Here is a 14,181-nt window from a genome sequence, read left to right on the forward strand (position 1 = left end):
AAACACTGTTTGCACACACACACATCACCGGTTTTTATAGTGTAGACCCAGAGGGCCTAAACCTTGCTAGATATCTCTAGGTACTGCTTATTTATTTATTCTTTATTTTATAGCCCCACACACCCCACCTCACTTTTCAAGCTGTATATAATACCGCAGTTGGCAAGCCAGCCGAAGCTTAGAAGTAAAAACATGTACACATTACTGGCTTAAAATGCAGCAAGGCCATTCTTTTTTTTAGTTTGGATGAAAGCTAGCTTGGGGGTAAACAAACACATCAAAACACAATCTTTCATAAGAAACAGCAATAGACACTGTATATATATATATGTGGATGGCGGCGAACTTGTGTACTTCCCAAACTAGCAGTGGGAGCGCACTGGATGTAGAATAACCAAGACCTAGGACAGCTCAGTTGGTAGACAGGGTCCTGGGTTTGGACAAAAGATTTCTGCATTGCAGGAGGTTGCACTCATGCCTCCTTCCAACTCTACAGTAATATGATTCTATGAATATAAGGAGCATCTTCTGGTAAGACTGAGAGAATGATGACTGAGAGAATGCACAGTACAGTTTTGTGATGCCATAAGAAAAACCAGGTTATTATCACTACAGTGTTATTTATGAAATGATGAGGCTGCAGAAGCTCACCTTTACGCATATGATAATACTCAGGGCCAACTACATAGGAGCACAAACACCTCTTAAGAGAGGTCCAGCATGGAGAGGTGCACTCCCACAAGAAAATACTAGCTTCAGAAGAGGGATTTTCATAGAACCATAGAGTTGGAAGCGAGCCTGAAGATAATCTAATATAACCCCTCGCAACGCAGGAATGGGCAGCTGTCTCTTACGAGGATTGAACCTGCATTGGCGTTGGCGCCGCTCTCTAGCCACCCCGAGCTCTCCTCCATTTGCACTTTGGGCCAGGTTTACCAATGCCAACATTACATCTGGTGATGTGGTAAAGGGCCAAGGACCACCTGAAACTTGGCAACATTCCCGCATCTACCTGGTAAAAAGGAAGCAGCAATATTAGCACGACCCAGTCAAGCACACCAACTTGGTTACAGTGTGATAAGCCACGATTTGGCACCGTCACACAGTTTTACACGAGGCCACCATGCTATACACCCTCACTTCGTATGTAGAAAATTCTGTCATGGATGGGAGGAGGGGATTTTTGTCATTTGGGGGGTGGCGGCGGCGGATTTGTCGTCGCCTTTGAAAAGAGGTCCTAGGCTATACGGAGCAGTTCCTTCTTAATAATAGCAGTTCCTTCTTCCCCCTCCTTGTCCTTATCCCTGGGAAGAGCAGGGGGACACTCAGGGCACGCCGACGCCGCAGCCTTTGCCCTACTGTGTGCACTTATCTCCCTCCACAGCAAAAAATAAAATAAAAGGAGGGGAAAGGGAGGGGGGAAAGGCCTCCTCGGAGCTCGCCGCCTTTCTGCCGCCCACGGGGGCTTTTTTTCCCTGTCAGGCTTCCAAGCCTTGCGCGCCTCAGCAAAACAAAAGCTTCCTCCGCTCGCGGCCTTTTTGGGGTGTTTTTTTTTTTTCCCCCTTCGAGAGACGGAGCTTCGCGCGCGGGCTGTGGGAGGGCGCGAGGGCGGGCCTGGCGGGCTCCGGGGGAGGGACGGGGGGCGGGCCGAAGCTCCTCTCGCTCCTCACGGCGTCAGCGAGGCAGCCGCGGCCGCTTGGGCGAGTCGGTGAGGGGAGGGAGAAAAGAGCCCCAGCCTTGGTCGCCGGACGACACTTGAGGCGAGCGGCCTTCGGAGCGCGGGTGAGTAGCCGGGGTGGAGTAGGGGGGGGGAAAGGGCACAGGAAAAAAAAGGGGGCTTCGACCTCCCTCGCCGTCGGAGTCACTGAGGGGAGGAGGAAGGCAAGTTGTTTCCGTCGCCCGGACGGACGGGCGGACGCTCCTGCCGCCCCCCGTCGGGGCACATTTCTCCTCAGCGAGGGGTCGCCCCGAGCTGTCCGCTCGCCAGCAAACTCCGCCGACTTCGTTTCCCTCTTCCTTCCTGGACTCCCGCCGAGTGTGTGGGGGGTCCCAGCTGGGCACCTGCCTCTGCCCGCCTTCCCTCCGCTTTCGGCGGCGGCGTGCGCGCTGCTGCGTGTGCTTTTCCTCGCCTGCTTTTCCCCGGCAGAGAGGGAGGGATCTCGGCTGCTGCTGCTGCTGCTGCTATAGCTATTGCTGCAGCTTCTTCTTGTTTTGCTGTTGAGCAACTTTTTCTCCTTCCTCTCCCCGCCGCTTTCCCGCCCCGCGGTGCCTTTCTTGGACGGTGGCCGTCCGGAGGTAGCTGACTGGAGCCAACTTGGGCGCTGCCGCCGTCAATGGGCAACGACAGGATCGAGTCTGGGCGAAAAGAGGAGCGACCCGCTCGGAGGCCGCCAAAGAGCTGGCAGCTTCCTCGGAGATTCACGGCGTGTTTATGTGTATTTGCCCATGTTGCTGCTCCATTTCCCCCTCCTGTCCTGTCTAGTGGTTATGGTTGTTTCGGGAGATGCTTTTAAAGATATTGTGTCTGGACCAGGAGGAGAGAGCGTCTGCTGCATCATCGGGGAAAGAAAAGCGGTTTCCCTGGGGAAATAATAATCCTTTTTTGGTAGCGGCTGGCGAGGGAGTTAAAGATCTCTTCAGTAGACAACAATTCCCCCCCCCCCTTTTTTTCTTCTTCGTAGGGGTTTATCGCTTGCACACACTCAGCTGTCCCTTTTCTCTATCCTTCCCCTACGCGGTCTTCTATGTTGTCTTTATTTTTTTGAAGTTTCTGACTTCACGCATTAAGATTTAATCGGTTATTTCCGACCCACTGAAGAGACAGGAGGACCAGCGTTATTGCTCACACTGTGAGTGTTTCTCTCCTTCCCCCCACAATTTGGTAAGGAAGCCGGGAAGTGAAAGGCTGTGCTTTCCTTTTAAAAGTTTCCCATGCCGCCTCCGATTAATCCTAAAACTGCTGCTGTTCAAAAGAATAAAAGGCTGCTGGACGCTTTGGAGTGTTTTTCATTATACACAGGGCATGCTTGTTAGTTTTTGCAAAGAATGCTATACGAAGAGAGCCTTCAATCTACAAATGCACCATAACAGCTATCTTAACTAAATTGCACAAATATTATCAACCTGTGGGGAAGTAATGCATGTGACTTTCATCATCTACCTCAGTAGTCTTCATAAACTATCACTCCTATTATTTATTGAAGTGCACCATTGTTGCGCATGGTGCTTTATGGCAGGGGCGGATTACCTGTGGTCCTCCAGTTGTTACAGCTTTGCATTATTTCTTACCATTGGCCATGCTGCCTACGGTCATTGTAGTTCAGCAACATTGGGGGGCATGGGTCAACCACTCCTGCTTTACAGGAGACTAGAAAACTGTTTTCTGCCCCAAGGAGCTTGCAGTCTAAAAGTCACAACAGCAGAAGCAGGGGAGAGGAAGCAGGGATGCTTACAGGAATAATGTGCAGTTATTTCAGTTACATGTATTTAGGCTTAAATACAATAGGGTGTGGTAACTTGAGGGTTAAATCTTTCCAGAGCCAGAACATGACTTTACACCAGCTTCTAACATGGTACCACTTTGCATTATTTTTGCTAAGTACATCCCTTCTTTTTCTCTTCATCGCCCTCACCTACTTGTTACTCTGTTTTTGTCACCTCACTATTCTTAATCTTTCTCTTTCTCTTAAGCACAGCTAAACTCAAACAAAATAAATGAGAGTGGGTGCTGCAGACCCACCTTTGTTGGGGGGTACAACTGAATTTGGATGCTGACCCCAGTAGTGTCAAACTCAGTGATCTATGATAAAATGCTTCTTAATATGCCACTTTCAATTTATCAGAACTGCAGTGTGTTTGGTTTCAGGCCACGCTGGGGACTACTTTTGCAATTAATGTTCATTGAAACCTTGACAAGTATAAGCTGCTGAGGGGTAGGTGTGTGGGAGAGAGGGAGGGAGGGAGGGAGGGAGAGAGTGCTTGGCCTCAAGGCAAATATACAAAATCCCTTTAAATCTATTGCATTCATGTGTATACAAATAACTGTGGTTTTAATTCTGCAAACATGCAGACTCTTTTTCCATTTTTGATTGGTGTGCTACTAACCACATCAGGGCTGGAAAATTGGAAATGAAGACCAACTGAAACCATGCTAGCACTGAACAATTAGTTTCTAATTTTAAAATGTTTGATCAAGCCAAGCTTTTGTGTTTAAGAGACTAACATTACAAATCTACCCAAAAGTTAGTCCCATTGAAGTCAAAGGGGCTTACTCATGCTGAAGGGTTAGGATTGAGGCCTAAGCAATATTGACTCATACTAATTTCCTGAACTGAACATTACTTACTCCTAGGCTAATTGAACTGAAAAGTGTTTTAGAATTGGAGGATAACAGGAACTTATACTACCTTCAAAATTAGCTGCTTTCTCACACAAGGTGCTGGTCTCCTCTCTCTCTCTCTCTCCCCCCCCCCTTATTTTAACAGGTTGCGAAAGAGTATAGAAGTCACAGGCGTGCTAACAGTTACTGATAATAGGACAAGATTTTATTTATTTTTATCAAAGTTCTATGGAATGTTTTAGAATACAACTTCACAAATTTCATTGCACTACTGAATAGAAAAAGATTAGGGTGATTTGTTCTGGTTTTATGTGACCCAGAGATTTATTTATTTTTAATCTCAGAGATTATAAATCTCTGAGTAAGATTAAATAGGTACCATAAAATAAATCTGGCTAATTAGTGGAAAACTGTAGTAGAATTGGATAGTATCTGGAACTGGAATAAACATGTATTCTCCTTTGTTCACTCTTATTTCCATTTTCCTCTTTACCTGTGTTTTCTCCTGTGTTGAATTATACACTGTAAACTCATTGGGCAGGAACCTATTCTCTTACACTTCCCAAAGCACTATAGAGTACAGCACTATAGAATATAAACAGATGAAAGTTCTGGTAGTGGTAAAACTTACATTACTTCCAAAATGTCAAAACTTCCCACAAAACCTGAACCATATTCCATATGGTTAGCTGTTTTGTATGAAGCAATTATCAGAATGTTTATGAATGTGAGTGCCTTGCCACTGATTGGGCTGCTTTGATGTCCAGTTTGCCAGCATTGAATTTAGTACTGTGGAGGCAGCTTAGTGAGGGGAACGGAAGGGGATTCACAGGAAAGCTGATGATATTTCAGAATTTATTATGAGTCGGGTGTGAACCTATGAGCCTATCAGTTGGGGCAGTGGACTGATAGAGAATTATAACTCTTAAATGTGGAATATTGAAATTGGTCAGCTGGCTGCACCAAAAGGAGTAGAGCAATAGGCTTTTGTGCTTTTTGGATCCTAAATAAATGTGTGTGTTTTTTGGGGGGGTATGCAGAAGGCTTGAATAAGGTGCTCAGCACAGCTTTGCTGTGGACTGGGTATTTTCTGCCTTTCTTGAGACATTTCCAAATCCAAGTTGTCATGGGAGCTCTTTATTTGTTAGTTCATGCTGGGACATTATCTCACTCAGTTCATGTAGAGCAAAAAAGAGGCAACAGCGCTAGCATACAACAGGAAATAATAATCCAGGATTGTCAAAAATGGCAACATGTTATTCTTAAATCTGTGCACACCTTTCGCAAAACAAACTCTTCCTCAGGGAGAGTATAACAACAAATTATCTATTCCCATTCACAATCTAATGCATTTTAACATGAAATTACTGGCCATATAACACTGTTCCTCCATTAGCTATGAATCTATTTGCCAGACCATGATACATCTTGCAGATAGTATTTGGTGGTCCATTTGCCTACATAATCTGGGTCTTGTGTGTTTTATGTGCCTGTTTGCCTTCTCCTCTGAACCGTTGCTCTGGCATGAGCAGGAGAAGTACAGTTAGTAAGCTGCAAGGCAGAGGGAGTAATAGACTGCTTGGAAAGCCTGCAGCCTTTCACTGAGAAGAAATGTTATCTGACTCATTAGCTGATTCTGGCAGATCTACTTTTGAATTTACAATGCTTTCCTGAACTCTGGTGGGTGCTGTCCACCAAGAATTGCCATAGCCCAACTTCTCTTCCTTTCTATGGAAACTACATTTGAAGTATTTCAGAGTTCTCGTATTCTGAATAATGCCATATGTTTTATAAAGGTTTAATTATCTGTATATTAAATTTGTTACTAATCAGCATAAAGTCACGGAGAGTATCCTACCACCCTTGTGTGAGCATAACAAGTACTGTAATTGGTCTTCTTTCCAAGTTGGAAGCTGTAGAGGTTGGAGGGGGAGCCTCATCCTCCCAATGTTTGGACATCAATCCCTGTCTCCTCCCAGCTCCAAGGTTGGGAGGAAAACGGAGAGATCATTTCCCAGTACTGTATGTCTTGCCATAGCTTAGACTAGCAAATGCCCCACAATACTTTCCTGTGGGAAAGACTTGCTGGGCAACTATTTGGCTACTTGGAGAAGTGCCTAGTGCACTGTGCTTCAGAGCAACCAAACTAACAAGAGCACGCAGGTCTTTTTCTATATCAGTGCTAATAGGAAGTTGGATGGGAGGGCGTTCTTGGTTATTGCATCTGAGCACCTCCCTACCTGTTTCTCCCAGACGAAAGTCTGTCTTGTTTGGGGTTTCCTGGGCCAGGTGGGCGGGGCAGGAACCTGCCAATCGCCCTTGTTGATTTCATTAGGACAGACAACAATTTTGGACCCCTCGATATGTAACTTGTTCTCTATGAATACTCTTTCTTTGACAAAGATTTTGTGCCCATTGGTGGTGGTTGGCATAAAATTTCATCATTTTTTTTTTAGTTTTACTATTGTCTGCTACAGTTTTTCTAATACGGTACTTGGGTGTTTTGTTTGTTTGTTTTGGGCTTGGCATTCTAAACTGGTATCCTAACTTCTTATCTATGACTTCCTTTAAGCTGTTAGTTTGCATATACACGCTTACCATTGACTTTGGCTAGCATTATTAGCATCCCTGTTAATCAAGATGATGATTCGACCTATTGGCCAAGCAGGTCACCTTGAGTTTAAGCAGATTCTCTTAATCCATGCAAGTATTTGTATAAATATGTGCTAATAGGTCTATAAGACGTCTGTTTAGTATTAAACTCTTAGAACTGAGTGCCACAGTCTTATAAAATCTGCATTCCGCAACACACACTTTAAAACAGACTGTGTTAAGGAGCTTGAGTTTGAAAGCAAATGTAATATAGATATTACACAGTTGTTTTGTTATACCTTAACTGTGGCCTGCTCTGCAAGACCTCTCTGACATCAGAGCAAAACTAAGAAAGAAGTGCCTAATTCTGAGGTTATTAAATCTTCATTTGCTGCACATTTTCTGTCTGGAAGTTTTGGCTCTGAAGGCTTCTGTATCCTGAGCAATTAGTTATGCATTTTTGAAAGGTTTATTTCAGGTATTTGGGACCTGTGGCCTTCCAGATGTTGGACTACAGCTGCATTCATACCTGTTTGGCACAGATGGGATTGGAGTTTTAATAGCATATGGAGGGCTGCAAGTTCCACATGCCTGGTTTAATTATTGTAAAGTAATTTAATCTCACGATGGCCAAGCACTACTGTGATTGTCTCACAATCCCATTGGGATTTGGTGATTATAGCCTAAGAGTATTCAGAAAACATTGAGGGAAGTTTTTGGTGACTAGGCATCTTCACAAAATCATCATGTGGTGTAGTGGTTAAGAGCGGTAGACTCCTAATCTTGTCAACCGGGTTCATGTCTCCGCTCCTCCACATGCAGCTGCTGGGTTTCCTTGGGCTAGTCACACTTTTTTGAAGTCTCTTAGCCCCACTCACCTCACAGAGTGTTTGTTGGGAGGGAGGAAGGGAAAGGAGAATGTTAGCCGCTTTGAGGCTCCTTCGGGTAGTGATAAAGTGGGATATCAAATCAAACTCTTCTTCTTCGTGCTTTTGTGAGCTTGTTTACTCCACCACCATCCAGATTGCAAAGAGAGACTAACTGGGATAGGGAGGGAATGCAGCTGCCTTTCCTGCTATCCCCTCCCTTTCTTAAGCCTTAACAAAGTCAAAATAGGCTCGTATTGGGGAGCAGGAGAGTATAGCAGCGGGGGGGGGGGAGGGAAATTGAAACAGCAAAATGCAAGTGACATGAAGAGTATAATTTTCTTCTTCTTCCTAAGGCTTGTGGGTTGGAATACAATCCAGATGGGTCCATTGCAGGAACTAAAGCACATTTGCAGCCATAACATCTGCCAGCTACTTCCAGACTTTAGGGAGGCCTTTTCTACCTGTTCATCCTCTCCCCCCTACTAACTTTGAGTCCTTGAGGAAATGAAGATGCCTTAATAGATCGAGGAGGGGTTAATTGCAAGCCAGTGCAGGGCCAGTCAAGGAGGCCCTACTGTACCCGCCTCAGTTGAGCTCATTGTTTAACACTGAACAGGTGTTTGCATTGTTGTGCATCCCTGGCTGAATTATTGTGACACCCTAATTTAACCTGCTCTGTTATGTGAACAATTAGGTCTGCTCAGAACAGTATGTAGCTAGAAAGGCAGCAATATTTCAAACAACTCATTCCTTAGTCATTAGGTAGAAGGAGACTTTAAGGAAGCACCTGCCTTTCCTCTTAAGGTTCTGCCAGCAAGCTCTGTTACAACAGCTGCTTCCTCCATTCCCCTTCTTCCTCAGTACAGTGGTACCTCGGGTTACAAACGCTTCGGGTTATAAATGCTTCGGGTTACAGAATCCGCTAACCTGGAAGTAGTACCTCAGGTTGAGAACTTTGCCCCAGGATGAGAACGGAAATTGTGCGGCGGCAGCAGCGGGAGGCCCCATTAGCGAAAGCGCGCCTCAGGTTAAGAACGGTTTCGGGTTAACAACGGACCTCCAGAATGAATTAAATTCGTAACCCGAGATACCACTGTATTTGCATTTGGGACTAGTTTTGGCCCAAGGGTGTCAGTTGCTGATTGCTAGGCTTTTAGGTCTCATAAAAGGTGTTTTACCATATTTCGCTGTTTCTCATCCTATGGAACAAATGTGGCTGCTAAGTGCTTTATGCACAATAAGTATGATTTGGTTTTCTTCAGTTTACTGAATATTTTACTGTCTCTAAAACAAAAGGTAAGGCAGTAATTAGAGAGTGGAGTAATCTGTGTAGGTATCCAGCTGTGTAAATCTGTTGCTGGCTTTGCATTGTTGCTGGTCTTTGCCTGCCCTGGGGTAGTGTTCTTGCTTCTGATGTGCAAGGGTGTACAACTTCAGTCAGCTGTCAACCTTGCAGCATCTGATTATTTCTGCCAATCTGATGTCAGTTTGAGGACGGGGAAAGTACTTACAAGAAGAAATGCTGTGACTTAAATATTACATGCTCCAGACAGGTGGAGAGGCAGTTATCTTTCAACCCCTGGAGCTCTTGTCAAGTTCCATTTTATATGGCTAACAGAGTTGCTCATCATGCATCCAGTGCCTTAAAATATGCATGGGATGAATGTGTGTGAAGCTATGTTCTACAAAGGAACTCCCCTAGATCTCACATGTTATATAGACATACTAGGAGAGGAGGTCAAGTGGTAACAAAACTAGACTGGTCTCAATGTTTTAAAAATCTAGTATATTGAACATCTGAATCCTTTGAGAGTTTGAAGTTTGACTTTTTTAAAAACCTCCAAAGTTGCAAGTATTAGTGTTTAATACAGAATATGTGCTGTTTGTGGTTCTATATCAAAATCTCACTTGACTCTTCGCATTTCTGGTGCTGAGACCATGGAAAGCAGCACCAGATATGGAGACTGGGCTATCTCAAAAATCTTACTAGCTTTGTTCTAAAATGGATCAGCCTTATATATCCTTTGCCAAATTTTAGATTACCGGTAGATTTTTAAATCTTCAGCTCACAATACCCTTGTTATCAAACCCTTGTTGCTTGTGTACCAGTCAGCTGTCATGTGGAAGCAAATCCCTGAACCCGTTAGTTGCCCCTCCTCCCTCCCGCCTCCTCAGCTGACGATTCCTAGTTTTATCTCTTTCTTGCGGCTATTACCATGTCAGGCTAATCATAGCTTTGCATGAAATCACAACATTATGGCAAGAATATCCTCGCTGTTGTTAGGTTTAATGATATGATTTATTTATATATTGCTTTTTTAGGGCTCCTAGGCCTCAAAAGCAGTGAGCAGCCTGTTGAACAGCATGTTAATACAACGAAAGATGGAATAAAAGTACAGCAAACCAACCATTGAAGCAATATATGGACAATATTATTATTATTATTAAACTACTTATAATAAAACTTTTTTTTACTATAAACTCTTTAGTATAAGACAGATGTCATTTCTTGCTGGAAGCAGTTTCTGTGCATAGTTTGTTTTCCAATACATGTTTAAAACTTTGTAGGACTATTTGTAAAAGCAGCTATTGTGTTCTCTTGCCAGTTTACAACAACTTTATTTGTACTGCTTTTCCTTGAAGGAATTTTTAACCTTCTAGATGTTGCTGGACTATGACTCCAACCATCCCTGACAATTGGATCACAGGGCGGTTTACAGTATAAAACACAAAAATATATAACATGATAAACAAAACAATCTCCCCCAACTCCCAGTTTAAAAGGCCATAGATTGGCTAATTAAACTAAGGCCTGGGAGAAGAGGAATGTTTTTGCCTGGCACCTAAAGCTATCTAATGAAGGCATCAGGCAAGTGTTCCTGGGGAGACCATTTCACAAATGGGGAGGCAACACAGAAAGGGCCAATTCTTGTGTTGCCACGCTTTGAACCTCTTGTGGAAGAAGCATATGAAGAAGGACCTCAAATAATTAGTGCAGGGTCCGGTTCAGTTCATATTGGGAGACGTCCTTCAAGGAAGGGGTGCATAGTACAGGCCTGTAGCTTAAGCTTTACCCCTACAAAGGTATAACCCTGTCAGTTGAATATTTTGTGATATCCAGCAAATAAAAAAAATCAAGTAGGGGATCTCCCACATCTCTTGAACCTGCCTTGATATTTGTCTGGATGCTTCAATGGTGGAGCATATTGCCTTATGACCAAGTAAATCTGTAATTGTACATTTCTTTTTTCTTAACTATGAATGCTTAGTATTTGTTAGATATTATATCTCAAATCAGCTTCAAAAATGGAAGGCTGGTTCTTGACGAGGAAAAATTACTTGTGTGTTACTGGGACCAGTGTTTACAAGCAATAAAATCCAGGTGGGTATTGTGCTATATTCAGGTGCAGACACTAATCTTCAGAATTTTGCTTTAACTGCAGTATTTGTTTATTGAGATTATATTTCTCTTCTGCTAATATTGGGATGTGATCATAATGACTAAGCACATACTTGTTGGCCTTGTAGGATAAATATTTTGCTGTTTCTCAACTGTTTTTGAACTTTGGCTATCCTCCTAAATTTTCTCTACCGTTTGTTTTTCCCAAACAAATACTAACCTGTTTCATGATCCTTGTACACAGAGATGCATATATAGACTGCTGCTGCACTCTGTACTCCCACCAGAATCACTATTGGGCAGGCTGGAGGGAACATGGTTTTACATGGTGGTGCATGTGTATGGCCATTTTCACTGTCAATTCTGGTTAAACCACCTGCATCTGCCCTGCTTCCCACTGATCTCTGCGTGTTGCTCTGAGGAAGTAAATGACTCTCTACATTTGTGTTAAATTCTGGAAGTTGCTAAGTATAGAACACGAATGTCCAACCTGTGGTTCCACAGATGTTGTTGGACTTCAGCCCATGAAATCCCTCCTCTAAAAGCCCTATTTTTTGAGGATCAGCTAAAAGTTTTGCAGCTTTTTTTTGCAAAGGGAAAAGCCCTGTTTTTTGAGGATCAGCTAAAAGTTTTCTCCTGATCTCTTGCTGATCAGCTGCTGAGCGGGTCCTTTCAACACCCCCTTTTCTCTCTGTAAAATAAAAAGCACGATCTGCTTTTGGCCCCTGGGCAATTCAGCTCCAGGGACCACCATTCACTCCATAAGACTCACAGATATTTCCCCATACTTTTTAGGAGGAAAAAAGTGCGTCTTATGGAGCGAAAAATAAGATCCATTATATACTTTGTTCCACCCTTTATTCAAATAACTCAAGCGTAGTGACAGATTCCCCCCTTCTTCTATCTTTTTATCTGTACCTGTAGAGAAGTAGTAGCTAACTCACAGTGTGGGTCAGATCCAGCCCCCCCCCAAACCTTTATTGGGCTCAAGAAGGTCCTGACAAATTTGAATCAATATATCTTTAAATTTGCTCATTTTCACTTATAAGGATAAGATTGTGCATATTTCCTAATACATTTTAGTGGAAAGGGAGGGACCTTTTTATTTTCACAAATTTTATAAAGAGTCCACTCATCTGATTTTAGGTAAAGGTAAAGGGACCCCTGACCATAAGGTCTAGTCTTGTCCAACTCTGGGGTTGCGGTGCTCATCTCGTGTTACTGGCCGAGAGAGCTGGCGTACAGCTTCTGGGTCATGTGGCCAGCATGACAAAGCTGCTTCTGGTGAACCAGAGCAGCACACGGAAATGCCGTTTACCTTCCCGCCTGAGCGGTACGTATTTAACTACTTGCACTTTTGACGTGCTTTCGAACTGCTAGGTGGGCAGGAGCTGGGACTGAGCAACGGGAGCTCACCCCATCACAGGGATTTGAACTGCCGACCTTCTGATCAGCAAACCCTAGGCTCTGTGGTTTAACCCACAGCGCCACCTGTGTCCCTCATCTGATTTTACTCTTGCTTTTACTCTGATTATTCAGTAGCTTGGTATTTTCTAGTGTATTATATATTTATTTCAAAATGCCTCGGGCATTATTGAATTTAAGGGCAGTGCATTCTTAGTTGCATTTACCACATTTCTCATGTTAACATTTGTTGTTGTAATATATTGTGCATTAAAAATCTAGCAGGGTTTAGGGTTAACAGATTAAGGCCATACACTCCCCCCCCCGCGCACATTTGTTTAATCGTGATGAGTTATTGTCATCTGTCAGGATCCCAGGGTTGCTCATGAGTAACGACAGAGCCTTCAGTTACAAAGACGATTTATTGTGCATTTCTATTTACAGTGTAGAGCTAGTTCCATACATGACCGCTCAGTCGCTTGAAGAATCCGGAAGTGCCACTCTCCCGTTTCCTGCCCAGCACCAAAGTTTCGGCACCCTAAAAGAACGTCTGCGGTGCCTCCTGACCCCCGATGCTGTGCTGGCGCCGGAAGCGGCAGCTCTTCCTCAGATCCTCTCTGGCTAGCGTTGCTGGGTCTTTGCCCAGAGTCTCCACGCCTTTGCACCTCCTCCTCCCTTGGAGAGACCTCAGGAGAAATGCTAGAGGAGGAGTCCGTGGACAGAAGTGGCTGGGGTTCCTTGTAACTTAGAGAGACTTCCTCTCGTGAAGGGCTGCTCTCCCAGTCCTCCTCCTGAGGAGGACCTCTCTTCCTGCCCTCCTCGTGAGCAGGACCTCCTCCCAGCTCTTCCTCTCGAGTAGTCCTCCTGTCCCCCTCTTCCTCGGGAGGAGGACCTTTCTCCCCTCGCTCCTCACAAGGAATACCTCTGCCCCAGCTCTCCTCCTGAGTAGGACCTCCCCTCGCCCTCTCCTCTCAAGGAGCTAGGCAATCCCTGACAGTCATCCATATACAGCTGATGTTTTGGTATTGTTTATGCAATTCTTGAGTTTACTGTTATTATTAGCGTAGGCTGGGGATCCATTTTTGGTGCCAGTGATGAGTGATGTGTACGATGGGCTGCATCCCACCCCCACAAAAGCCAGAGATTTCTGCAACATTTCCTCATGCCTTGCAAAAGAAAAAGAAAATGAATTATTATGAAAATAAGAAATATATAGGTGGTGTGTGTGTGTGTGTGCACGCGTGCCAAATGTTGTCCTCACTCAGGGTGCCATATTACTAAAATCTGCCCCTGTGGTTATATTGCAGCCAGGCAACAGTTACTGGAGGATGTTGTAGATTGGGGCCAGCAAGGAACATGTTGTTGCATGCATATGGAGGCCTAGAGTCAGGATGGGGAATTGGACGTGGCCAGCAGGCCTGATCTTTATCTTCTACATCCTTCCCCTCAAGTCTGCCCACCTGTAACTCACATAACATGACAATGATGTTGGCTTACCCAATTTTGCCTACATGCTTGGAAGTCAAACTCTGTAGGCAATGGCATCCCATTTTACAAACCCCGATGAGCAGCTGATT

The 14,181-nt window shown here is 44.3% G+C and overlaps 1 protein-coding gene across 7 annotated transcripts in view; it reads left to right on the forward strand.

Moving 5' to 3' along the window:
• Positions 1-1,717: 1,717 nt before the first annotated feature.
• Positions 1,718-14,181, forward strand: part of PAM (peptidylglycine alpha-amidating monooxygenase) — a 122,647-nt gene continuing 110,183 nt past the window's right edge. For all 7 annotated transcript variants that reach the window (XM_033164213.1, XM_033164214.1, XM_033164215.1 and 4 more), the window contains exon 1: positions 1,718-1,782. The gene's annotated coding sequence lies outside the window, so the exon portion shown is untranslated. The remainder of the gene's footprint in view (positions 1,783-14,181) is intronic.

This window comes from Lacerta agilis, chromosome 11 (genome assembly GCF_009819535.1).
Source record: "Lacerta agilis isolate rLacAgi1 chromosome 11, rLacAgi1.pri, whole genome shotgun sequence".
NCBI lineage: Eukaryota > Metazoa > Chordata > Lepidosauria > Squamata > Lacertidae > Lacerta > Lacerta agilis.